The following is a 25,489-nucleotide window of genomic DNA, read 5'->3' as shown; positions in this document are numbered from 1 at the left end:
ACTAGATGATCTCCAGAGGTCCCTTCCAACCTTACTGATTCTATGATTCTATGATTTTCCCAGTCTCTAACAATTATCAGTTCAGAAGCTTTTTCAGTTGCCATATACATAAAAGTACCTCTTTTCCTGTTTAGACACCTTTAGCCAGGTTTTGTCCAGTTTCTGACAGAGTGCAGAGCTGTAAGGCAAAAAACAAAGAAGGTATCTAGGGCTGTAAAGAGCTATAAAAAGCACAAGAATAACTTGCCCTTCTTGCAGGCATAGTAACTTCAGGAATTAATGGAAACCCTTGAGTTGCCTTTACTGCGTATTGATCAAAACTAGTAAATTCTCAGCCCAAGTGCCTGCTTTGGAAAGAGCAAAGTGCCAGGCTGCTGAGTGCTTTCTCAAGCTCCTTTTGAACTTTCACAGCCTCAAACTATCTCAGTCAGGACTGTCAAGCTTTTCATTACATTGGAAACTCTTAGTTTACATTGAACAGATGACCTGAAATATTCTATTCTTACTGTGCATGGACATTAGGATTCATATATGTGAAACATTGTTCAAAACTAGTCAGTAGTTTTCTGGCCTGTGTCTATGTTTTCACTCAGAAATGTATATATATTCATTAATTTGTGTAAACCAAATAACTCTCAATTTTTTGAGTGTGAAAAAAAAATCTGTTTTAATTGATATCTGAGGGAATTCCAAATGTATGACAAGTGATTTCCAAGCAAATATTTATGGTATTCTATAAAGCAGCTGTATTACATTCTACGACTTTCCTTTATAGAATTTTCTGTTTTCCAGCAGGGAACAATACTAATACTTCGTCAGCTAAAATTGGAACTACTGACAGTGTTATTAGTTATTAATACCAGTGATGTCTGATGCTAAAGATGAGTAAAGATTATGTAAGAAGTCAAGCTATATCTAATAGAACACAAGAGAGATTTTTGCTTTTCTATTTTCATTTAATTGTTTCTGTTGATTAACAAAAAACAGGATCCATCAAGTTATCAGTGGCAGGACTGAGGTCCCGAAAGGTCTGGAAGAAGTAAGAAGCAAACTTTTTGTCACACAGAAAAATATTTAAATGTAACCTGCTAAAGAGATTTAGATTCTTAGCAAATATAAGTGAGGATAATCATAATAGCATCACTGCTACTCAGTTGAACCTGACCTTTGTAAAATTTCTCACAATATTTCTGTTTTTCATATATGTAATCTTTAGAGAGCTAACACTCTGGAAAAGAAGTCTATTATAATATTGTGCTATTAAATTAACATTTCTGGAATTGCAATATCTGCAATATCAAAGAAAAATCACTCTTAAGAATGTTTTACCAGTAGGAGTCATACCATGGCTCAGAAATTCTGGAGCAGCATGGAGTTATTGATCAAAACAAATTCTAAATGCTAAAATACAATACTTACATTTCCTTGTTCTTGTAAACAAAAACCTAATTGCCTGTCTTGCTCTCTATAAAAAGAAAAATAAATAAATAACAAACCACATGCTGGCAAGCCAAATGAGCTATTACCAGAAGATGGCAGTGATGTCTTATTACAGCTGCAGCTACCATGCCATTTACAAGAATAACCTAATTGCTGTATAGTTGTATCATAGTTAAAAAAGGGACTTTAGATCAGTCAAACCAATTACCTCCTGGTATCTTCAGCAGTCTACCTCATGTGGTACAGTTTTTAAATAATCTTCATTTCTGTTACTTTTATTCTTAGACTATAATTATTTTGGAAATCAGCCAGGCTCTAATTACATGAACAATATTTTGCTGGTAGCATTAACAAATAGTTTGACACACCTTATAGTTAATTATTTTCAAATTAGAAGAATGAAGTTGGTAGCCCTTTTTCTGTTACTCACTAGATCTGGGCAACTCTTATTTATTTCAGTTTTATACGAATCTAAAGGCTCTGTGAAATAGTACTAGAGGATGTAGTGAGGGGAAATCTAACAAAAACAATAGAATTTATTCCATTGAATCCACCTCATATTCACATATGTAAGTTCCCAGAGAGATCACAAAGTTCTTCATGAGAGGGGAATTTCTTAACCTCAGCAGAACAGTGACATGTTTACAAAATGTCTTTAATTTGATGTAACTATGAGAATCTGACAGCCATTCTCTATCCCAGCTGATGCAAGGAACTATAAAAAGAAAATCAAGGTTTCTGCTTTTTATTTCATAGGTCACAGAATTATATCATCCAGAACTAGGCAAACGAGTGATTTGCTGAAGGTACGCGGTGCCTTTTGCCATAAAGCCTGTCACCCTTGCACACTTCATTGTCTCATCAGGAATGAGCGTTTCTGCTACTGCTAGTGCTGCCTTGAACTAAAAGCCTTTCAGATCAAAGGTGACGCTGCTTATCAAATAAGAGCAGTAATAATATGATCTGCCTAGCTAATTTTTCTTAGAAGAATGTTTTTCATTGTTATCGATAATAATACTGACCGATGTGCCTCTCTTTTACAGGTTCCATAAGCTTCCTATAGCTATGTAAATGTTAAAACCTGAAAAGCCAAACCTTAGCAACGGATTGGAAGCAGTGATTCTCCTAAAGTCCCCTAAGCGAATAGTACGCTGAGCTACCATGTCAAGCCTGTTAAGTCATTTGAAGGAATTTGGGAAGTCAGCACACTTTGGGTAATTTCCTGGCAATTCATCTATAATGTCTACTGCCTGTTCCAATTTCTGACACACAGATATATTATACCCAACTGTGATCAGCATGCATAAACAGTAAACTCTCTTGAAAATATAGAATGTGAAGAAATAGGCTTTCTTTGTACTTCTGGAAAGGTAGATAAATCATATTGAGCTTGAAATAACAGATGATCAGATCGTGAATGGATGAATACCTGTGTATGTTTTTATCTAAGAATTGAATGTAAAACATGTCAATAATACAACAGTATTAATTCTTGAAATTATTCTAGAGTATTTGCCAAATACCTAAATACCTGAAGCAATTCTATCACACATGATTAATTTTCATGTTTGTCTACCACAGACTTCTCTCATTTATTTATAGAAAATGACTTAAATTCTTTCCAAAGCATGTTTGATTTCACTTGAATTTACTAGGCTGCTGGTTCATATTTTAAACTATGTAGGTTTCTGAAAGAAATAGGTATGCCATATCATTTTTTTTAAAAAAAAAAATTGTAAGCTTTTAAAAGATCAAGGGCAATAATGCAAAGATGTAGGTCAGCTGAAATTTAAAGTTCATGGAGCACTCTGAAGACTTTTGAATATAGCTCAATAGAAAATCTGTGAGTGAATAGGACTGCAGGTCCTTGCCATGTGGAAATACCTTTTTCTTGTGAATTAGTTAATTCTAAACTAGAACAGTCATATGGCACCAGATATTTATCCTTCATCAGTGTCTGAATATGTGAAGTTCTGTTGGGCTTCTTATTATCAAAAACAATTCATAAACAACCTGTACCAAAAGAATTATATAATGTTTTTATATTTCTTGGTCAATTAAATTGTGAAATTAAGCAATCTCATTGTGCGTCTTCTTTTTTACAGGCAAACACAACAGTGTCATGATTGAAGAAATGCTGCCTTAGAAGCCTTGAGGTATCTGTTGTATTTGAAATATGAAGAATTTCCTTTAGAAATATGTTAAGAGATGATAGCCTCCCTCAATGTATTAATACTTTCATTTTTTTATCTCTGTCTAGTGTATCTCTATGTAGTGTACCTCCGATTTCATTTCAAGTCCTCCTTTTTCTTCCAGCATGGTAGTTATGATGATTGAAACCACACAAGTCTCTATTGTACAGCCTAAGTTTGCTGATGAAATCTAAAGAACAATTTCTTTTTTTTTTTTTTATTCTCTGTCTTTTGATTTTCATCCTACTTTAGAATTTCATATTCTTTCCATTCTCAGGATAAAAAAGATTTTTTTTTTTGGTAAAAATAACTTAAAAAAAGCCTATCAAAATGCTACTGAGCATCAACATTTATTTATAGATTTTCTTCACTGAACTAATGAAAATAGCACATTCTGGATTATGTTTTTGATCATAATTTATATTTCGTTAAAAATAAATCTTTATCCTTCTCTATTTGCAATTCTCAGTGATGTCATCTGGAGGGTGGTTACAGATTTTTGTACAAATAAAAATCAGATCAAAATACTTTCTGGTTAGGAGAATTCACGCTAGTTTTACTGTGACTTTGTCTAATAAAACAATCAAATGCAAGGCTCACTTTCTGATGACTGAGGAATTGGACTGTACAGAAGAAAAAACTGGCAGTGCAAAATATTTCAGCTGTAGGCTATAAAGGAAAAAGGAACATAGAAAGAGTCTCTGTTAAAAAGAAAAACAGTTACTGAAGAATCATTTCTACATTCTATAGGACTCTGTTGAAAAACGACGACTCTGGTAACTGGGCAGACAAAGAACGCACTATTAGTGAGCATTAACTTCAGGCCTGCAGCCAAGGGATAGATATTAGAAAATGAACAAAGCACTAAAAATCCCCTTCTGTCTCAAGACTGTGGAAATATAATGGCAAATTAATTAAGAGTAACCATACAATCATGTGCTACAATCCTGTCAATTCACAAGCTGAGCAAGGTTATATCAGGTCAACATTTGGATGCAAACCCCTCTTGGGAGCATCTAGATCAGCAAAGTCCAAACTTCGTAGAATAAAAGCCAAGCACATTATTCAAAAGTATCAAAGGGACAATATCCTCTTTTTTTTGGGCAGATTCTCTTCTCTGTTCTTTAGGTAGCTTAAATGAAGCACAGAGAGTTGAAAGACTAAGCCAAGTTTTCTAGTGAAAATTCATGTGCACTGTAGGAAAACAGTTATTTACTATAGTAAGAAAAATCTAAAGAGAGAATAACAGGCGAAAAGTTGAAAACAGAAAATTCACAATGGTGACATTTACTGGATAGTCTCCGAAGACCTTTTCAATATAAAACTGAGCTGCATAAATTAAATTAGCTTGTAATTATAGAAAAGCATTTGAAAGGATAGATGGTTCAGGATAAGACATTAGTCTGTATTTGAGGATAATGGCTCAAATATTCAGTCTTTGACTTCCAGTACGAGTTTAGGTGAGTACCTTGAGAGGTTTCAGTGGAGAAGACTTCAGCTTGTACTCTGCAACCAGTACAGCATATCTGCCCAAAGCTCTATCTAGACTGAAGAAAACTCCTGGGAAACTGTTCTTGAACTATACTGAGTTATGCTTCAGATAGATAGGATTTATCTCACCTAATCTGACAATCTAAAATTCAGATCTGCTGTTTAAGTTTGTTTTGTAGGCTTCCTCTATAATTAATGGAAAAAGAGAGAGGTCTTCCAAAGGGAGAGCCGGATATTTGCATTTTTAGACACTATCTGTGGACTTGCCATCTGGATGTGTCGCTCTCTCTCCCCCACACCCACAGAGTTTAGCAGAAAATTTTAAATAGACAGAGACAACTTTCAGATGGCTAATGTGAAGATGAATCTCATCCCTATTATTTCTATTCTCTATTCTCTCTCTGAAAATTGGGATGATTGCAAACTCCTTGTGGGATCTCTGACTTAAATATGGGAATTATAGAAGACCCAAACACTACTAAATTCCATAGAAATAAATTTATTGAGAGTGATACAGTAAGAATGCTGAAGGAACCTTAGAGTAACATAAAGTAATCATCTTTTTTTCATATGAAGATTTTATTATAGCCCAATAAGTCCTACTATATCAACAAAATAACTGAAAATGCCATTGCAGATGTAGTCCTGTCATTTGGTGTAAGTCTTTTGTGTGGTTAGCTTTCACTAACGCACTGGTGATAGTAATGCTGTAGTTACAATAATGGTTTGAATAATGATTTGAAGAGAACAGTAGTGTAACTTTTCAATCAGCCTCCTAAAAGACATTACTTCTTCCTGCAAATCTCATTTTAGTTATACCTTTTGATTTGGAAAACACTGACCAGTGGCATGAAGACTAATGATAAAGGCAGGATTTTTTTGACTCAGTCCACCATTTGATTTAATGAGGAAGACCGTCATTGTCTGAATTGTTACAAATCACTTTGACAGTGAAGATGTTAACAAAAAAATGGCAGGTGAATTCACTTGGTGTCTCTTCAGTTACCTCTCTGATGTTTTTTAAACACACTCATAATAGTATCCCATTTCCCTGACCTGTATAAGGAATATATGCTCAGTTACTTTTTCGTTTTAAAAGTCAGAAATTCCAGCTGGTAACAGCAACTTTTCTACCCTTTGAAGTAGAGATAACAGATAATATTAGATTTACAAAAGCCCAGTAACATTTATTAAATTTTAGAAGCCTTACTTCTAAATACACAATATCCTTTAAAAACTTGATCTAAGAGGGATTATGAAAGATAGAGTGCAGTAAGAGAAGGACTGCTGCCTGCCATAGGTCAGAAGTGATAGAGTGCACACTACAGAGTATTTTGTTCTTCAAGTGATTTTCATTTGGCTTTATTAGCCATTTTTAGATACAATGTTTAAAATGTTTCAGTTTGAAACTGAAAGCAGTGTCAATCTGACAAGATATATGCAACTACTAGAATTGATCTACCAGCCTGTGGTATTCACCAAACCAGCATCCCATCTCCTTACTCTCTGTAAGGTGAGATTTTCCTTTTTCTCTAGAAGAAATGATAAAGAATGCATACAGAGTCACTGAGGGGGTGGGGGGGGGAAGGACCGTCTCTTCTGAACAAGCACACAGACATCCTTACAGGGGAAATTCAAAGATAATACCTCTTTTCTCATTTATACACATAATTGAGGTTAAAAATGGGTTCACACAACTTTTCAGAGAGAGATAAATAGTGAATACACCTGCATGTCTGATAACTTTCAGGAATAATGCTACTCGACTAATGAGATTAAGGACTAGCGATACTTAGTTACTGTTACTCTGTTACTTATCCTGTTAGTTTATATGATAATTGTAGCTAATGTGATTCTTCAGACTCTACCACATATAGCCAGAATGCAGAAACAGGCACACTATCTAATGAAACAACGAGGACTCTGAAAGTCACTGAAGATTCTCTGCTATTTATTTCTCACTCCTTGGTGTAAATAACCTGACTAGATGCTACTCTTCTAGAAAAAACATTGAGAGGCAGAAGCCAAAGTTCCAAGCAGATGGGGAAGGTAACCACCTTCAGGCATTCAATCCCTGCTCTTTCCATGCAGAAGAAACACACAAGAGTGTGTGCGCAGGAAATGACAGGGAGTCCCTCTGATGCACCTGAGTTAGTGCTACCTGAAAACGTGCAGTGGAATATTCCATTGTATTTGAAGTTTAAATAGTCCTTTCCAAGTCATGCTTTATTTCAATTTGTGTTAAAGATTTATCAGATCTAAGTATGACTAGTTCTGCAATTAAACTACTTGAAGATCAGGCTGAGATGTGAGAAGCCCAGCTTCCAGTCTTCAATTTTCCTGGTAGAACTTGAGGTGAAACTTCTGTTGTTAATCAAATAGAAGAGAATTTGAACCAAGGCCTCTCCTGAAACAATCAGCAATTCAACCATGAAGTGATACACAATATGTTTATTCTAATGCAAGTGGAATTTTTCTTTTTTTAGAAATAGTCTTTGGACAATTTGGAATATCTTCCAGTCAGCTGTGCATTCATATAAAGAGACCACTTAGCTATATATGCTGCACCATGCCTTAGAGCAAAAGAAATACAAGGAAACCAAAGGATGATGATAGAAAATGTGCACTAACTTTTTTGTTTAAGAGCATTTACTAAGACAGAAGTTGTAGGATAATTGACTGATGTAAAATTCCTGGTGAATGTGACTTTCAAAACAGTTCAGGTGCAGAAGAACCAGATTTTTGGTACATATGTGACATTCCTTAGGTGAACTATTTATGAATACCTGATGCTGATGGAAGCAGAGAAAAATATTTGAGTGCAGAACATTCATTGTACCTGTGAGCTACTACATATTTACACAACATATATATATATATATATATATATACATACATATATGTATATATATATACACACACCTTTTCAGAGAAATAGCTGGAAATGTTAAGTAACTGGTATGTCTTTTGTCCCATTATGTCTCATCAGTCAGCAAAGTAAGGATTTCTAGTGTTTTACTGCTGCACTCTGGAATCTGTTTAAAAGATTGTCATTAAGCAGATATACTTGTGGTTTCTGACCAGTCCCAGGACTAAGGGGGTAACTGTTTTTCCTGGGTAACATTTTCCATAGAGAACTGCTCACCCCTTCCAGCATAGCTTTATTTCAATGAAAATTTGAATGGAACAGTGGGTGCTTGGCTGGAATATCTGCCACTTCGTCAGGCCAGAAGATCAAACTCAGCACAGAAAGGACAGTGAGTAATACACCGTAGTCTAGTCACAATATGTTAATGTTTGACATACAAAACACATTACTCCCAATTCAGACTTGTCATTGCTATTATCCTTTTAGACATAGGCAGCCAGCTTCACAGTTATATTACTCTTTAGCTTATAACTTGTATCAGATTTACAGGATGTCACCTGAACAAAAGATTGCTGCAGTCGCAGTAACCTCACCGTGTCTGAGTGACGGAGCACTGGTGACAAAGCTGTTTTATTGTTTGTACAGGCTATACTTCACCTGCTGATCATGGATCAGCACCGGCAACTGGACATCAGACTATACCGAGTCCTAATTTCCCAATTGTACTCTAGCCTTGCCTTGAAATTAAACATCTTTTAATGCATGTTATAGGAAATTTGACATCATTTGCATAAATTTCTTAGCTTTTCATAGATGCAAGGGATTGTAACATCCCTGAATGTTTATAACTGCTGGTATTACGCTATATGGTAGCTTTAATTAGAACTAAAGTTATGTGAACTTTGAAGTTCCTTAACTTGAGTTTCAAAAAATAAATCAAGTGTGAAGTATGAAGCTATGTGCAATTTTCTTGGATGTCCTACTTTTTTTCTGTACAGTCAACACAGCTGTTCCATTCCTCCACTCTAGAATTACACTTTTTTTTTTTTCCGAAACAGGTGTCCATTTTGTCTTCTAACTAAACAAAGGCTAAAAAAAGAATAGAAAGCAGAATACAAAGCTTAGCATTTTCCCCTTTAAACCATTTCCGTAGAAAGCTGTGCTCAGGTTTGCTTTGCATTGTGCTGTGTACTCGTTTCTAACAGCAATGGTCTATGATACTGAAATAACACTATGCAGCATGAATATTAATCTACACAGGCATCCTATGTATAAGGATTCATAGTTAGATATGATATTCCTCCAGAATTTATGTATTTACTGTAAAGCACATATCACTTTAGAAATATAGAGTAAACTAGTAATCAAAGTTATGCAGTTTATTAATGAGAAACAATGGACAGCTGAATTAAAACCCTTTTTGCTACAGCTAGTACAATTTTCTTGAATTTATTTTAAATAATTCATCACATCATATATACCATACAGACGCACTTCATGTACTCACCTTTGAACTGTAAGTTACAACTATTTTATCATGACCTGTCATCTAAGTCATATCTTTGTTTTGTTTTGTTTTTTTTTTCTTTTCTAACTGATTTGATTATCTAAGCTTCTTAAAAAGGAGATAGACATTTACAAATAACTGTGACTTTCAGTTAAGAAATTAGGTGGCAAATGAAGCAAAGGGGTAAAAAGTTTAAAATAAGATTAATTGAAACTTTCTGATTTTTTCAGTTTTCTGAGGAGAAAAGGATTTTTTTCTTTAAAATGTCCCTTTTTTGCTGATTTTGTTCATTTGTTTTTCCTTATTCTCTTTGTATATGAAGCATAACTGTAGTAGGCTATGCATATGGACTTGCCTCCTACTAGATCATCCTCTTCTGTCTGGCCTACTCCTTCATACTACTATTTATGCAGATAATGACACTCACAGGATCACACTGCAAATCACTGGTTTCCTCACTGTCATACCTTGTGCCTGCTTTCTATCAATTAATGTTCCTACTTCCAAGTATAAATATCAAAATAGCAAATATGAACCACATCTTCTTGGAAGCCCTTACACAAAAAGACATAAGTGTGGTCTAATTTAATCACTGTTAGTTAGCATACTTATGGACATTTTTTTTTCCAATTCAGTCAGGTCTTCCAGAAACATTTGGATAAGATTAAGAAAAGAACATAAGTTAAGATGCTTACGGAAAAGCATTTTACATGTGCCATTTTACATAATGTAAACATACGCTAAACATCAGCGAAAATTTCCTGAGGTGGAGATTGGGACTGAAATAGTTTCCCAAGGAAAATTGAACAGGAAGCCTTAAGAGACTTAAAACTAGACAAGATAAAATAAAAGATTGTAGGAGAAAATATTGCAGTGACAGAAAGTGAGAATATGTTTAATAGTCTTTTTCCATCTCACCTCTGTACCTTCATGATTATTTTTTCTGCCTGAGAAATTTTAAAAGGCTTCTTTTTGATAAACAAAATGATTCATTTCTCTAAAGCTATATGATTTTAGATGATGGGTAACTCAAGAGCTTTGAGCTGGTGCTCTTGAGGTAGCACTTGAATTATGATAGAACAGAATGGAACAGCAATTAAATACATTTTAAGGATAATTACAAAAAATGTGATTTTAATTTAAAACACTTTGATGCCACCCAGCCAAAGACTTGTTAATTTTGAAGAACATTAAACATAGTCTGCTAAGCTCATTTATTAGAAATAGCAAACCGAAAACAAACTAAACAAATATTGCTGACTTCTCCATGTTACTCCTTAACTCTTGCTGACATCTGGGGAGACTAACATTTTGTTCTGTTCATACAGCACCTAACACAACTGAGATTTATTCCATTGCTCAGCACTATGACTACTAATTCGTAGCAATGACAGCCTAGCCTATCTTGCTGATAGCAAAGTGAGTCATAGTTTTCAAACCATTTGGCTTCTGAAAAAAAAGAGAGCAGATGAGGCTGCCCACAGATATAGGGAGAACATATATAATAATAAACATGAAGCACTGCCCTTAAGGTAAGGCAGAACTGTTATAATTTTATTTCTAAGTAACAGATTACAGGAATGAATAAAAATTGATTAAATTATTAATAATTTCAGGGATCTTGTGAGTTCTCCCAGGAGATTCTTCTCATGCCATGTAAAGTTAAAAACGGGGAGACAGTTAATAACAAAAACCATTACATACATACAGAATTCTAGCATTTTTTCTCTAGCTTCATCTCTATTCAAAAGTTACACTGATTTAATTCAGCTGATATAAATGTAGTCAAATCTGTGCAAACTCAGACTGTAGGTACACCTGCAGCAGCGAACTCTTCTCCAAAACAAATTAAATCACCAAGTTATTTGAAAGTCATTTGAGCAAAGGCTTAACTGGTTTACATGCATCTGTGATAAAATTACTGTAACTTCTGTAGGATTGAAAAGGTCTGAAATAGAACTTATTTTGGGGGGGGTCTTCATTTCAAGAGATATACTGTTTCCAGGAACAGGTTTATTCAACAGGCTGATAAGAAAGAAAGGTGAATTTCCCTGATGTTAGATGACATGAAATGTACTTCCAGCATATGGAAGATAGAAATATTCTGCAAAATAAGATTGAGAACCAAAAAGAAAGTGAAAGAGAACTCAGAAGAGACTGCTTGAAGCCAAACATTAAGATGAGCAAAGAATAACATTATTGCCAGCCATGGGAATAAGGAAAATGAGAAGGGCTTTTTAAATGTAAGAAAATAAAAGATGTACTAGGGAAAATAGGTTGAGTAATACACTGAGAAAATGAAATTAATTATGATTCTAAAAGATATGTGATAATGATCTTTTAAACTTATCTTTACTAGGAACATAACAAAGAAACAGAAATGTGGAGAATTAGGTAAGCTAGTAAAATATTTTTTATTACTGAAATTATATTTACTTAATTAGGACAAATTAGTGTGAGGTCATTGACTTCAATAAACAGTGATTTTCATCAGTGAAAGATTTGGCCTACTAGTATATCATTTTCTGAGCAGCTATATCTTTAACAAACTGTATCTTCTTAGTATTTGATACCTCTTTCTGTGATTTCTTTTTCTTCTTTCAGGATCTGACTTGTCCTGTAATTATGTAAACACAGCTGCCAACAGTCATCCTTCCAGCTGTTCCAATTTGTTTGCTCAGTCCTATACCAAGTTTGAGGAATTTTTATACTTATCTGAATTGAATGTATTCTGGCCATCTAAGCATTTTGTAAAACTCTGATAATTAAATGGGTGAGGACACTTTAGAAGCTGGAAGTCCAAAAAGGAAAAATATCTTTGGTTTTCTTCTAGCATCTTTGTCTGGTTAAAGACTTTGGAGAATGGACTTTGGTGTGTGGGTTCTCTCTCACTTTTATTGCTTTAGGAAAATACTTATTGCCAGCTAGTCCCTTTCCTTCTCTCTTTTTTTTTTTTTTCTTTTTCTTTTTTTTCTTTTTTTCTTTTTTTTTTGGGGGGGGGGGATGTTTTTTCTCCCTGAGCAGAACTTTCTGACAAAATTGGAGTGCCCTTCTGCCTAAAAATGAAAACCAGCTAATGTTCTATTCTTTCAGTATTCAAATTAATAGTTTTGACACAAGAGAAATTGCTAACAGTGCACACTCTCATCCTAGTGTGCAAATTAAGGTTTGTGCAGTTGAGTGAATACAGTTGTATTCAGATGATCACATAAGCTATACGAGAATCATTGTAGTGAAGTGCTCTATGCCAGCCTTTGACATTTTCCAGAAAATGCTTAACCTACATTTCTTGTCTTTCACAACACAAAGTCCTATGAAATGCAAAAGAAATATGCACTTTGATGCTGGAATGTTAGATATATCAGGTGGAATATTAATCTAAACCCAAGTGACCAGAATTAGATGATTATGCAGGGACTTTTTATTGTCATTGGAGAGCAGTGAAGTATGTTTTTGATGATGACTCATCTTCAGATAAGTATCTGAGATGCATTAATCTTGAGTGCCTATTTCCCTACATTGACTATTCAGCGGTCCAAAACTGATCGACTCAGACTTATATTTAGATATAAAAGGTTATGGAAGAGAAACCGTAGTTCATAAGGTTTGTTTTTCAAGGCTTCTCCAAACTCACAAAGGTAAGCTGTACCTGCTCACATACAGGCAACTCAGTGCATTTAACCACAGGCAAATTACTCTATGCATTTAAGAGGATGACCCCTCTCCTCCTAGATGCCTTGGTGTGGAACACATCATGATTCACAGAAGTAAGAGCCAATGAGTAATGCTCAGCTACTGTAATTAGACAAGCTCTATCCCATCATTGTATCAAAAGGAGAGATTTTAAGTAGACGGCGGAACTATCACTAAACAAAATCAGAAGGGTCTCACTGCAATTACTTGACAAGAGAACTGCTATAAAACAGTGCCACTGAATAAAAAGTAAAATATCTCTCTGGCCTCTCTTTGATGTAATACAATATGTATTGAAATGATGCAACTTTAACATAACAATATGTTACTGTATTAATGTTATCCTAAATAAGGGTGATTACTTAGGAAAAAAAAAAAAGTCTTTAAAATAGCATATTTTCCTGACAATCTCTGACAATAGTTTTGCTTTACCATCTGTCTAGCTAACTTCTGATTCTTTGTTAAAGGCAAAAAATGTAAGCAGATGCAGATGGCATCAGAATCCAGGATATCTACAAAGATTTGCATGAGCAGGACAGACAGTGCATGGATAAGGTTACCACAGAGTGGATTTACATACGAAATAGCAAAACAAAATAGAAAGAAAAAGAAAAAAAGCTTATACTGTGTATGTAGTATAAGCCACAATCACATTATGTTATGTTGCTTCATGTGCTACTAGGGCATGTATATCATATCAAATATTAGATGTTTGCAGAAACAACAGAAAGCACTGAAAGATATCTTTGTTTCCTGGAGTTTCTCAGATGCCCTAAAGCGTTAGAAGAACGCTGGAAATCTGTTACACTGCTAGCACTACCAGAAAAAAATGTTAATACTTTGTTAATACAAAGAATACTTTGTTCTTTTAGGAAATGTACTATATTTACAACATTTTGCCCAGTAGGACTTCAAGCTTTTAAAGCTTTATTAAAAATTAATGTTGTTATGTGAATAAAAAAATAATAATCTAATAAATAACAATTAATTAAACAAATACTGAAGTCTATTCAATCACTTCCTTTGCATAGTTACATATAGACTAAGAACTCTGTTTCACTTTATGATTGTTTTTCTTGTGCTTTTAATGAAAAATAAGGCATGGGAACTTTTCACGTTCCTGAGAATTATAAGCTTCTGGTGCAATGTAAGAAAAGACCACAGTTGCTACTGAACCCCATTCTCCAGAGAAGGGAACAATTATTTTCATCTAAAAATGAAAACAAAAAACAAAAACATCCCCCTTCTCTCCCCAAGAAAATAGATAAACTGATAATTGCCATCTCATTATTTCATTTATTACACAGAAAGATTATGTTTTAATACAAATAAGTGATGTAACATTTATTTCTAAGCTGTTTTTCTGCTATGATGTTTAAAAACATATTCACTTTTAAAGATAATAGATTTACTGTTCAAAACAGTTCAAGGGAAATGAAGATAAGGGGGTTTCTGCAGAGCTAGCTTCTAGCTTGGGCTTTTTCTTTTACATGCTATTCTCTGGCTAGAACTCTTTATGTTATCTTTTCAGAAAAAGAAAAAAAAAATGTCCCTAGAAAACATAGTCTTAGACCACCAAGACCCCTGAGAGATTCCTTTTGTTGAGGTTTTTAATCTTCCTTCACTTCCTTCCATTCATCTTATATTGAGTGTCTTCTTGACCAAGGAGGATTTAGTTTAGCATTTAGCTTTTTCTAGAACACTGCTATATTAGAACAAACGAGTAATTCAGCCAGTTTGGTGGCATTGCCATTTCTTATTTGGGCCTTCCCACTGCGAGGGGAGGATCTTTTGGTGTTTAGTGACCTACAGCATGACTTACAGGATTTCTACTTCTGTGCCTGATGGAGTCATCCAAAGTTTGGGTTAACTGCTTGGGACAGATTCCAGAGAGATGTTTTGCCTGATATACAAGATTTTCACTTAACTGTTAACTGCTTATTCCGTTAACCTAGTTCCAAGTAAATTACGAAGCCTTCACTTTTTGGCCCCTTATCTGATTTTTTTTTCCCGCTAATTTTTGCACCTGCATCCTTTCCACAAGGATTCTCTCTTCATACTTAACAGACATGAAACAGTTAAGTTGCCTCCTCTATAATTGAGTTACTGGTGGCATCATTGTGTTCAACTAGAAATGTACCAACTGTGTTGAGGCAATTCAATGAAATTGATGTGAACTTTGAATGTTTATCAGATCATGAGCACTTGACCCTGTTGTGACACTCCTGGTCTGCTTTTCATCCTTCTTTTCCTCTGCAGTGATATATGCCAGCATTTGAATCAATAGCATCCTTTTTACTTGAACAGAAATGTACAGTTCTATTTGCTGTGTTTTCATGAGAGCACTTTAGCGTCTTCATAAAGATGTTGTGGAACAGCTTGCAAAGCTGCTATTTTCATCACAGTTCATAAGATACATGCAAACGAATATTCACAATGGAGCTTTGCATTTTTCCTGCTTTGAAGATCCAAAGCTATGCTGCTTGGATATCTACAAATACCTCTTACTATGGAAAAAGTAATTTTTACATAGAGTTCCTAATGTGTTTTAGACATTCCAGTCTTGGCTAAATTACACTTGAAGTTATTACTAAACACATACACAACATGACATTCAAAGGTTAAATTCTTTTGTTTTTTCAGATCTATGCTATTAATCTCTGATCTGATAATATTGAAATTAAAGGGAGATTCTTCTCAATTTTCAGTTGATATAGCTCTACTGAGTTCAGGAGAGCTACTTTATTTTATATCTGCTGATTATTTGGCCCTTGGAGAATAATAGATTCAAGAGAAATAACTGACATAAAGGGAGAGAAAAAAGGCTGGACAAGGTTGATTGCCTTCCCTGTGCAAAGTTCAGTGTATAATAGTTTCTCTCTCTCTCTCTCCCCTTCATGAAAGATTTAAATGATCTTACCCATCACTAACCATACAACTGTGGTTCAAATTCTATCCTGGTGGAAATCCCAGCTACATCAGTTAGCATACGAAAAATGTGCAGAGTGGGTTTTTCACACTGAAAATAGATTCTATTGCTATGAATGCTGTGTAGACCATGCCTGAAACTGGTGTCTATATTTTCTTTTAAGAGCAGTAGATTGCCATGCATTTAGCTCTAACTACTGAGGAGAGGAGCAAATGACTCTATATATTCATCGTTGTGCTATCATCTCACAGGACGTAGGCTGTATAAGCACAGATGTCATAACTGTCCCAGTCCCAGCAAGGGAATGACTTTCTGTATCTTCTTTTCCCTATTGTCTATTCACAGGGAAGGCAGCTCCAATTTTAGCTGTGCCATGGTCCCTTTGCCCTAAGAAAAGAGGATGGCTGGCTGTAACTGGATCATTGTTTGTTTCCTCTGTACTTAAATTGCATTAATCCCATGTTCTGGGACTTCCAGTGGGCTGTAATGGCTGCAGGGGGAGGAAAGGAAGGTTTGACTTCTACTTTTATGGCTTTTATTCCCTCCTTTAGAGCAAGCAAATGTTTCACAGCTAAAATGGCCATGAGGCAAAGCTTTCAGAGATGCCTAGGACACTTTAAATTTTTTTCAAAACCTGTTTGACATATTTTCCTCACACACTCAAAATTAAACTGATAACAAGACTTGGGGTATGAAGGGAATTTTCCCTCAGGTCAGATTGGCAGAAACTGAGGATATTTTTTTCATTGAGCCCTTCACTGTAGCATGAATTTCCCCTGAACCAGCAGGAATTCTTATTTACCATTTTTTTGCTGCATCTGGGAACTAGTATATTGTTCTCTTCTGTCATATTCCTAAGGCATATAACATTTCTTACTTTTGATCTTTTATTAGATGTCTTATATTTGTTAATGGATGCTGGGAAGGTTTAGCCTGTGATGTATGAGGACTTGCACTATAAAGGTTATTTAGACTCTTTGAAATTAGACATCAAGCACATTTTTTCTTGTGATTTTAGGGACTAGATGCATTCTCATGATCCTGCTCAGTCCTACATTCTTACTGTAAAATAGCTCCCAGGCTCACTGTGAAATAGCGAAAATTTCAGACCAAAAGATTAAATTTGACAGAGCACTAATATGGAACTGAAGCATTGAAGGGAATGTTTAAAAGGATGCTGTAGTATTATCTCAAAATCAGTAGTGTCTGTTTGACTTCTGAAGCTCTATCATAGTTTCTTTGACAAAATAAAAAGACTTAAAACCCACCTAATCATTAAGTGGGAATTATATTTGCATAAAGAGATCGAGAAGCTTCACCCAAACATTAAGACAGCATCAAAGATATGGGCAGAGTAAGGACAAGTGACAGCCTGTGATAGCTTTTTTTGGACCATTATTTGTACAAGTGGCCTTCTATGGTCTGGTAATTTTTCTTCTAGGAAATATAGGAGATATATTTGGCATAAAGCTAATGTTCTCTCCATCTCTCTCCTCTTCCTCTCCGCAGTCACTGGCTTGCTCTTTCTGAGGACCACAGTGTCAGCTAGTAAAATAAGTTATTTTCTTTTATGTTCAGAGTAATTTTCATTTTCTGTTCTAGTCTTATTTTTTTTCTTAGATGCTCCATTACAGACTGTAAGGCTGCATATAAATTTTTACCAGACTGAGAACACAACGTGGGTCCAGGATTGGGTAACAGCACAGTCAAATTTTAACTTTTTATTATTATTCATTTATCTGGTGCGGCCGTATTCTAGAAACTGCAATAAGTGGTTTAAATGGGTTAGTATATCAAGGAAAAAATTTATACCCATGCTTCTCAGAAAGAGGTAAACAAATCTGCACAATCTGCAACGCATCACCATATTGCAGATATGTTTAGCTAAGCACAAGAAATTTAAAAAGTCCATATGTATGCATTGCCATCCCAATCCTCAGCACAGATGTTTTCAGAGAAAGAATACAGAATGACTTAACTGGGAATCCAGCTAACCCCTTGACTCTAATCCAAAGTCTTTAGCAGGTGACTTGCTAGGCCTACTGTGGCTTAAACTTCCTTCTACTTAATCTTTTTTTCTAGTAGGTTGCAGCTGTAGATACGTGGCAGAAGAGCTGTATTTGAATATGATAGTAGATCATATGGGGCCAGATGCTTTAGCTAAAGAAATAAGCAAATTATCAGGGAAATCAAACTTGGCCTCCTTTGTTGCTATGCGTTCACCAATTTCTCTCTCTAATATGGCACAGAAAAATATGCATTTAAGAAGTAATTCTACACCAACTTTCTTTGCAATACCCTAGTGTGAGCTCTGCAAGAATCATGTTATACTTGAAGGATTAAAAATCTGAACTCTTCTACAGCAGTGACTGTAACTGAGTTACATCTTCTGATGTTTAATATTCTGTCGCATTAGGTATTATGGCAGATTTGCATCTGTCTACACATTGAACTCCAACTAGCTACTTATAGAGAGTTATTCTGAAGATCTCTACAGTATCTCTGCAGTATCTCTACATATATCTACATAGCTTACATCAAAATCTTTCCTTTCTTCCAAGAGAACTGTGTTTAGCTTAATGTCTAGAAATGCTCAGGAAAAGCCTTCAGAAAAGTCTTCAGAAAGAAAAACAAGTAATAAGAGGTACCAGTCAAATTAACATCTGTCTATGGTATATCAGACAAAGAACTTACAGTTGTACTTCTTAATAGGCAGGGTGACTTGTGTGCTGCTACATCTCTAGAAGGCAGAATACAAACTTCCCACCCAGTGTACCCGGGACTAGGGTGGTTCAGCACCTTTTTGCATTCTTCATTGGCAATGGTAAAACTAGGTAATTGTTCCTTGGGAAAGGATCCCTCAGGCCAGTCCCTGCCTGCCCTCCTCAGCTGCAGCACTGCAAGAGTTCTTTCCTGGCAGTGAGGGTTCAGATTCTCTACCTGATCTGAGACTTCGTTGCAAGTGGACTCGACGAAAAAGTTTATGCCTGAAATAATATTTAGGGAATCTTATTAGTAGCACTTCAGCATTTTTAGTTCTCTTTCTTTCTTCTTTTTAGCAATAAGAGCAGTGAGAACAGAAACAAGATTGAAATAACAAATTAGTCCTCTTCTCACCAGCTCAAACTCTGATCTGTAATTCTAAGGATAAGGAACTAAAGCAATAGTTTCCTGCGACTTGCACCTAATTACAACAGTGTGTTCAAGTGGGAGGAAACAAAATGTGTGTTGGCTTTGTCCACAGAGGCTCAGCATGAGACAATACAAAAGAGTGGGAGCTCTGTGATGTATAGTGTGTATCAGCAACATAAGCACATGACAGTCATGCGTTGTGAAGGAAAGGATGTAAATAGAGTTGCCGAAATGGATATATGGCCAGCTCAACTCTTATGGGTAGACACAGGTTCTTGATGGCTGATTGTGATTTGTGTTACTTATATAAAGTGGTGTAAAAAGAGATGCAGAAAATTCTAAAGCTCAATTTTAAACTGAATAATTTAATATGTTTATGTGGTGTGGTGGGAAATGGAAATTAAACACATTATAATCCCTCTCTAGAATGGCAGTGACAGGACATGAAATTCAAAAAGCCTCAGAGGCAATATCAGCTATGTGGATTAAAGCTGAAGTGACAATTACCTTTCCAGATTTGTGGTCTCAGCCTTTGAGAATGTTTCTGAATGGAGTAAGGACCTTGACCCACAGATTGCACATTGCAGTATAAGCTTGGTGCTTCCTTTGAGGTCTTGGACAAAGCTCCCATTGACTTCAGAAGCACAGGATTATGGCAGTGCAGTTCAGGGAAACATTCTTCCTGAAGGGAAATGTTTTCAGAAACTATAGTTATTTGCATGGCTGAGTACACAGACAAAACAAATGGTCTATTTACATGTGATTTGTAACAGTGTATGTGAAGAAGGTTGCATTTGTATTCTTCCCGTGGTGGAAACTGTATTCTTTCAGTGGCTCTCGGTGGCAAATTTTGGTGGACTATATTTCACAGAAGACAGATTTTTAGTCAATATTGAACGAACATTCCTGGACAGATCTCTCACTCTCTAGTTATATTCCAAGGAGTCTCCAGAGACAAGCAAGAGCTCACATAAGCCCTAGATTTTTTCCTGTACTTTTGGTCCACTTTTTCTCCCAACTTTTTTCTACAGAATTGATAGTATATATCAATCTCATCTTATCTTCAAGAAACAGCTTGTGGAAAACCATTTGTTTCCAACTTATCATAATGCCTGTGTCAGCACAATATAATTCATGTGTTGATGACAAATTCAATGGCCAAACAATCTTAATTGAGGAACTTTGAAGTACTAAATATAGAGTAAATAAATGAAAGATCAGTTTAAAGAAGGACCTAATATAGACTGAGATTCCACAAAGACCTGAAGCATGGCCTTCATTTTAAATATATTTTAAAATGTATTCCTTAAGCAGGTTTCAAACTATATTTTCTCTGTAACAAGGTGCACCTATTTGTGAAATGTTCATACCTTTTAATAGCTCTCCCTAGGCTATAATCTACTATATGTATTTTCTAGGATAACGCTTTTGACTTCTGTAATCCTAGAAGTATAAAAAAAAAATAAAAAAGGAAAATAGCCATGATATATATTTTACATACTAGAGAGTTTAATGTAGTGTATATTATGACTTAGTGTTATCAACTTTTAAATAAAAGCCATTTATTTTTTCATAGGCACACTAGATGCACATGACTGAAAATATGTACATTAATATTTCCTCTTAAACTAGCAGAACATATCAAGACCCTTCTATAGGTCTGTCCCAGAGTGTTAGGAAGGAGTGAGCTGCCTTAGAAGGAAAAGTGATCCCAGAGCTGAGGGTGAAAAGAAGGCACACAGTGCAGCATGCACAGTGCAAGGGCCAGTCCCACCACAGACAGGCAAGAGGAGCAGGGCAGGTCCCATGCTGCTAATCAGCATCTGCTTGGCAGACAAGTCTGTAGTGATGAGGCAGGTACAAATTCACTCTAAGACTGTGCAAAAAGAAGCAACACATGCAAAATACAAGCAGGCAAAATCCAGTTAGATATTTGAAAAAAAAATCCTCAGGGAAGGTAGTCATACACTGGAAGATGGTCTCAGAGAAGCTGTGAACATCTTTGGAGGTATTTGAAACTTGTCAAAGCAAGGCCTGAACAACCTGACCTAAACTGGCCCTGCTTTAAGCAGGTGGTTGGACTGGTTGACCGCCAGAGAGCTCTTCCATCCTATATTATTCTATGATAAATCATCGTGCTAATCATCCAGCTACAAGGTAGAATTAAATCTACCTTTCAGATGCAGTGATCAGTTTTCTTCCAAATTGTTGCCCTTGTATCACTCAAAAAAATAAGAAATTGAGTTTTTTTGTAGCAAAGAAGATTTAGGTTAGGCATAAGGAAAACCATTCTAGCTGTACTTTTTACTGTGAACATGGTTTGAACAAACTAGCTGGAGAGGCTGCAGATTATTCTCTGGAATTTTCTCAGAACAAGTTAAACATCTGTCAGGGAAGTTTTTGCACTCTCCTATTACTGCCTTGAGAATACAGAGAGTGACAAATTAAAAAAAAACTCTAAAGATAATCTACAAATAAGGAAGGAGGAAAGACAGAGGGAAAAAATGAAGGTTAAAGCATTGAGGTTAAAAGTGGCCATGAAGGAAGCAGATTGAGGCAGTTGAATCTGGAGGGGGGGGGATTTTCAGTGTTTTATTTTTAATAAAAAGGTGTTTTTTTTTCCTGTTTTCCTTTAAAATGAAAGCTCTTCTATGGTGTCATTATCTTAGGATTTCAAAAATTTTAATGAAATAATCCTCCACATTTTCCTCCAAGCAAGATAGATGAGTTCCAAGTGCTTCCCATAGGATGTCAATCTGGCTACCAACTTTCAAATGTCATCACTCTGCACTGGAATGAGGAAACATGAGTAATGGAGGATTTAATATCTTTAAAATTCACTAAACATGAAAGCATGGTTTTCACTAAAGCAGTTTTCCCATCCTGGCACTTAATGCAAACACAGTGACCCACATACATTCAAAATGGAACTGACAAAAATCACATTAACTACTTGATTTAAAATCAACATCTAATTTCAAAAGAAAAAAAATGACACAAATATTTTTTGTAATAAGAGAGTATTGCCATATTCTCTTATTAGTATGGTAAATAGTCATATTGTGCACATTTTAACACATGACTACTTTGAAGTCTGGCTTCAAAGTAGACAAGTAGAGCTACATGCGTTTGCTGTAAACTCTAGGGTAGGGAGCATTCTGAACTACTGTCTATTCATCTGTTGGTATCTAGAGTTATTTATCAGTTCTTTAAAACCAAAATATCCCTCACCTTTATGCTACTAATTCACAGAATGCTGATATGTTTATTATTAACAGAAAATGTGAAAACAAATGAATGTTCCATTATGAATAAATACACACAGATGGAAGGGATGCTAATAATAGATCAGCCTTTTTTTTCATTAAGATGATTACATGTGACTATAACTAGAACAGGTCAAAAGCTGGATTTCGGAATACTTGAGATATGCTGGTGTTTTGAAATGCTTTCAATCTGAGCTGGTCTATAAACTGTAAACTGTAAAATCCTAACAGGTTCCACAGAAAGGCAAGCCTAAAAAGTTTTTATTTAGGAACAGTTTGATTTCTTTCTCTTTCTTCCCTGTTTCATTTCTGCTTCCCCACTCCCACCCACCCCCCCCCCCCCAAAAAAAAAAAAGAAAAAGAAAGGATGGAAGAGTTGGCCTAAGCAGCTCTGACAAGCATGGACAGCTGTGGTTGTCCTTAGGGCCAGAGACAGCTCTGAGAGCCTCCTGGAGCTCCATTCATTACCTAATGGGAGCAAGGAGAACAGTAGCCCTGAGAGATTTGCTGTGAGATCTTGCGATGAGATACTAAGTGGGGTCTGAGATGCGATGCCAGCATCTGCAATATAACCGAGGCTGTTCAGAGCTCACATGGCCAGCCTGGTTGAAGGCTTCATCTCCCTGGATCCCTGCTCTGTGAATGCAGCCTGGGGAGGATACAACCCCCAGCTCCTGCTGATCAGCTCGGTGTTTTTGTCCCATGACTCAGATCCTCAGCCCAGAGGGGCTTCTTGCCTGGAGAAAATCTGCTTGGCAGCCCTGATTTAGAGATGTAGGTCTTGGAAGCCCAGGATGTCTCAGCAGCCGTCAGGAGAGCTGCTAAAAATCAGGCAGTTACTCTGCAAACCAGCTGGCATTTGGGTGGCAGGTCATCAAAACCAAAATATTGATGCAAAATAAGTTTTGGGTTTGGCCACATTTTCCAGTAATATATTTTGTTCCTGAAAAATTCCCAGACACATGTAAATGTAATAACAGGTGTTCACATATGCTGCTGGTATTGCATGGCTTATGACAAACACATATTAGCTGAACTTTCTTTTGTGCTTCCAGTAGTTTTTAATTTCTCCTGGTTCTCTCCATTTATGCCATGTATCTAACCGGTATCCCTTTGGCATTTTAGCTTGGGACTGACTGACTTCAGCATTTAGTTGAATATCGTTGATCTACTGATAATGCTAAAGTCAGTGAGCTAAGATGGAACACGTAGCTCTACCAGGAAACTCCACCCTATGAATCATTAACAGGACTTGCTGTAGTTTGCCCCTGAGGATGACTGGTATTCGTGTGTGCTGCATGAGTCACCTTCTTGCTATGATACCTAGCTCAGAAAGAGCTATCAGGTTATTTATGAGAATTACTAGAGTCCTTTATATTATTATTACTGTTATTATTATTATTCAATCCATGAAATTCACACAGACAGTTTGAAGCAAGGTAATAATCTAAGATCTGTTCCACATTTGCTGCAGGCTCCTATTATGAGGTAAAATAAAGAGGAAAGCAAAATCAGAAATTTTCATCTCGTTTTATTGGGAGTCACACACTTATCCCACAGAATTAAATGGGACTAAGTATGCCAGGGATCCCAGACTTGTCTCTCTTCCTCAAAAAGAGGTAATTACACTGCTCTGTTAACGTGATATTTGTTTAACGGGAGACAATCATAAAAGTACTGAACTCTAGTTTAGCTACTTGAAAAGCTGGTATCAGGAAAGGAGTTGAGAAGTGTCTGATGAGATCAGTACTTCAGACTTCCCATTCAGTTTTTGTCTCTGAAATCTATTTAATGCAGAATTTGTCTGTAGAAGAAGAAAAAGGGGTACCTAAAATGATTATACTCATTCATGCTTTAAGGGATAGATTTAAGACTTATGCACCAGAATGTTGTATATTAAAAAGGACTCTGATGTTTTATAAAATGAAGAAGTACCGGTCTGTGAATACATAAATAGCTCCTTTCTGCTTATATTACGTGGAGGCAGTGCACAGAGTTTTACGAGAGGTTTTACTTTGCTTCAAAGCTATCTTTGGTGCAGCGCTAACAGCCAGAAAATCGCATGGCTGGCCACGCCCTGCACTTCTAAATTAAATTGTGCTCACCTTAATTCTCAATCTGCTGAAAATGTAGCATGCACTAATAATGCAGGCCAATTGCATTCTTGTGGAAGAAGTATTGTTGTTTACTTCCTCTGTCTCAAGTGAAGTACATTAATGTTCTTGGGCAAACAAAATGGACAAGATAGATAAAGTATGTGACAGCCAAAAGCAGATAAGAAAAATGAGAATTGTCTAGCTGCAAATGGCATGTATGAAGAGCATTGTAACAAAAGTGCAGCGCAGTAATGAAAACACCTGTTATAGAGAAAATTCAATGGTTTTGATCATGTTGAGGCTGTGCACCACAAGGTTTTAGTAAACAGACTATAGGCATTTGATCCAGTCATTACAATTTGTTCCTGTGGGTTTTGCAAGAATGTGCTGAGGAAGGGGTATAGCTGAAGGAAAGAAAGAAATCAGCATGTTCTGTAGAAATACCTCAGGAGTAATGATGTGCTCTGTTAAGTAACTAATTCTTTCTTTGGTTTGAACCCTGGTAATTCACTGAGATTGTAAGCAAAAGATTCTCTCTTGTTGCCCAATTTTCTTTAAATTTGGAAAACAAACAGGCTTAGAGCACATCAGAGCCTTACGTTATGGCACTTTAATTACAACAGTTATTTTAAAAGAGGATTGGTCTGCTCTGACACTGTCATAGTTGTATTACTGATTAGTAAAAGCATATGGAAAAAATATTCCCAGGAGTAAATGTAAGTGCTAAGAACAAACGGACCTGAGGCAAGCACTGAGGTGATCAGTAACATTGACTCAGCTTCCCTTCTATCTACTTGTTGATGAAAGTGCTCATAAGAAGATGCCCGTTTCAAGGAAAAATCCCCAGTTAGCTAGGTCTGTTCAGCTAAGCCAA

At 35.9% G+C, this 25,489-nt stretch overlaps 1 long non-coding RNA gene across 1 annotated transcript in view; it reads left to right on the top strand.

Moving 5' to 3' along the window:
• LOC134135983 (uncharacterized) overlaps positions 1–25,489 on the top strand; it is a 96,152-nt gene that overhangs the window by 8,888 nt on the left and 61,775 nt on the right. The window contains exons 2-3 of the long non-coding RNA XR_009957398.1: positions 2,484–2,654; positions 3,546–3,596. This is a non-coding gene — a long non-coding RNA (uncharacterized LOC134135983). The remainder of the gene's footprint in view (positions 1–2,483; positions 2,655–3,545; positions 3,597–25,489) is intronic.

This window comes from Rhea pennata, chromosome 2 (genome assembly GCF_028389875.1).
Source record: "Rhea pennata isolate bPtePen1 chromosome 2, bPtePen1.pri, whole genome shotgun sequence".
Classification (NCBI taxonomy): Eukaryota; Metazoa; Chordata; class Aves; order Rheiformes; family Rheidae; genus Rhea; species Rhea pennata.
The sequence above is the reverse complement of the archived record's forward strand: the minus strand, read 5'-3'. Positions and strand labels throughout refer to the sequence as shown.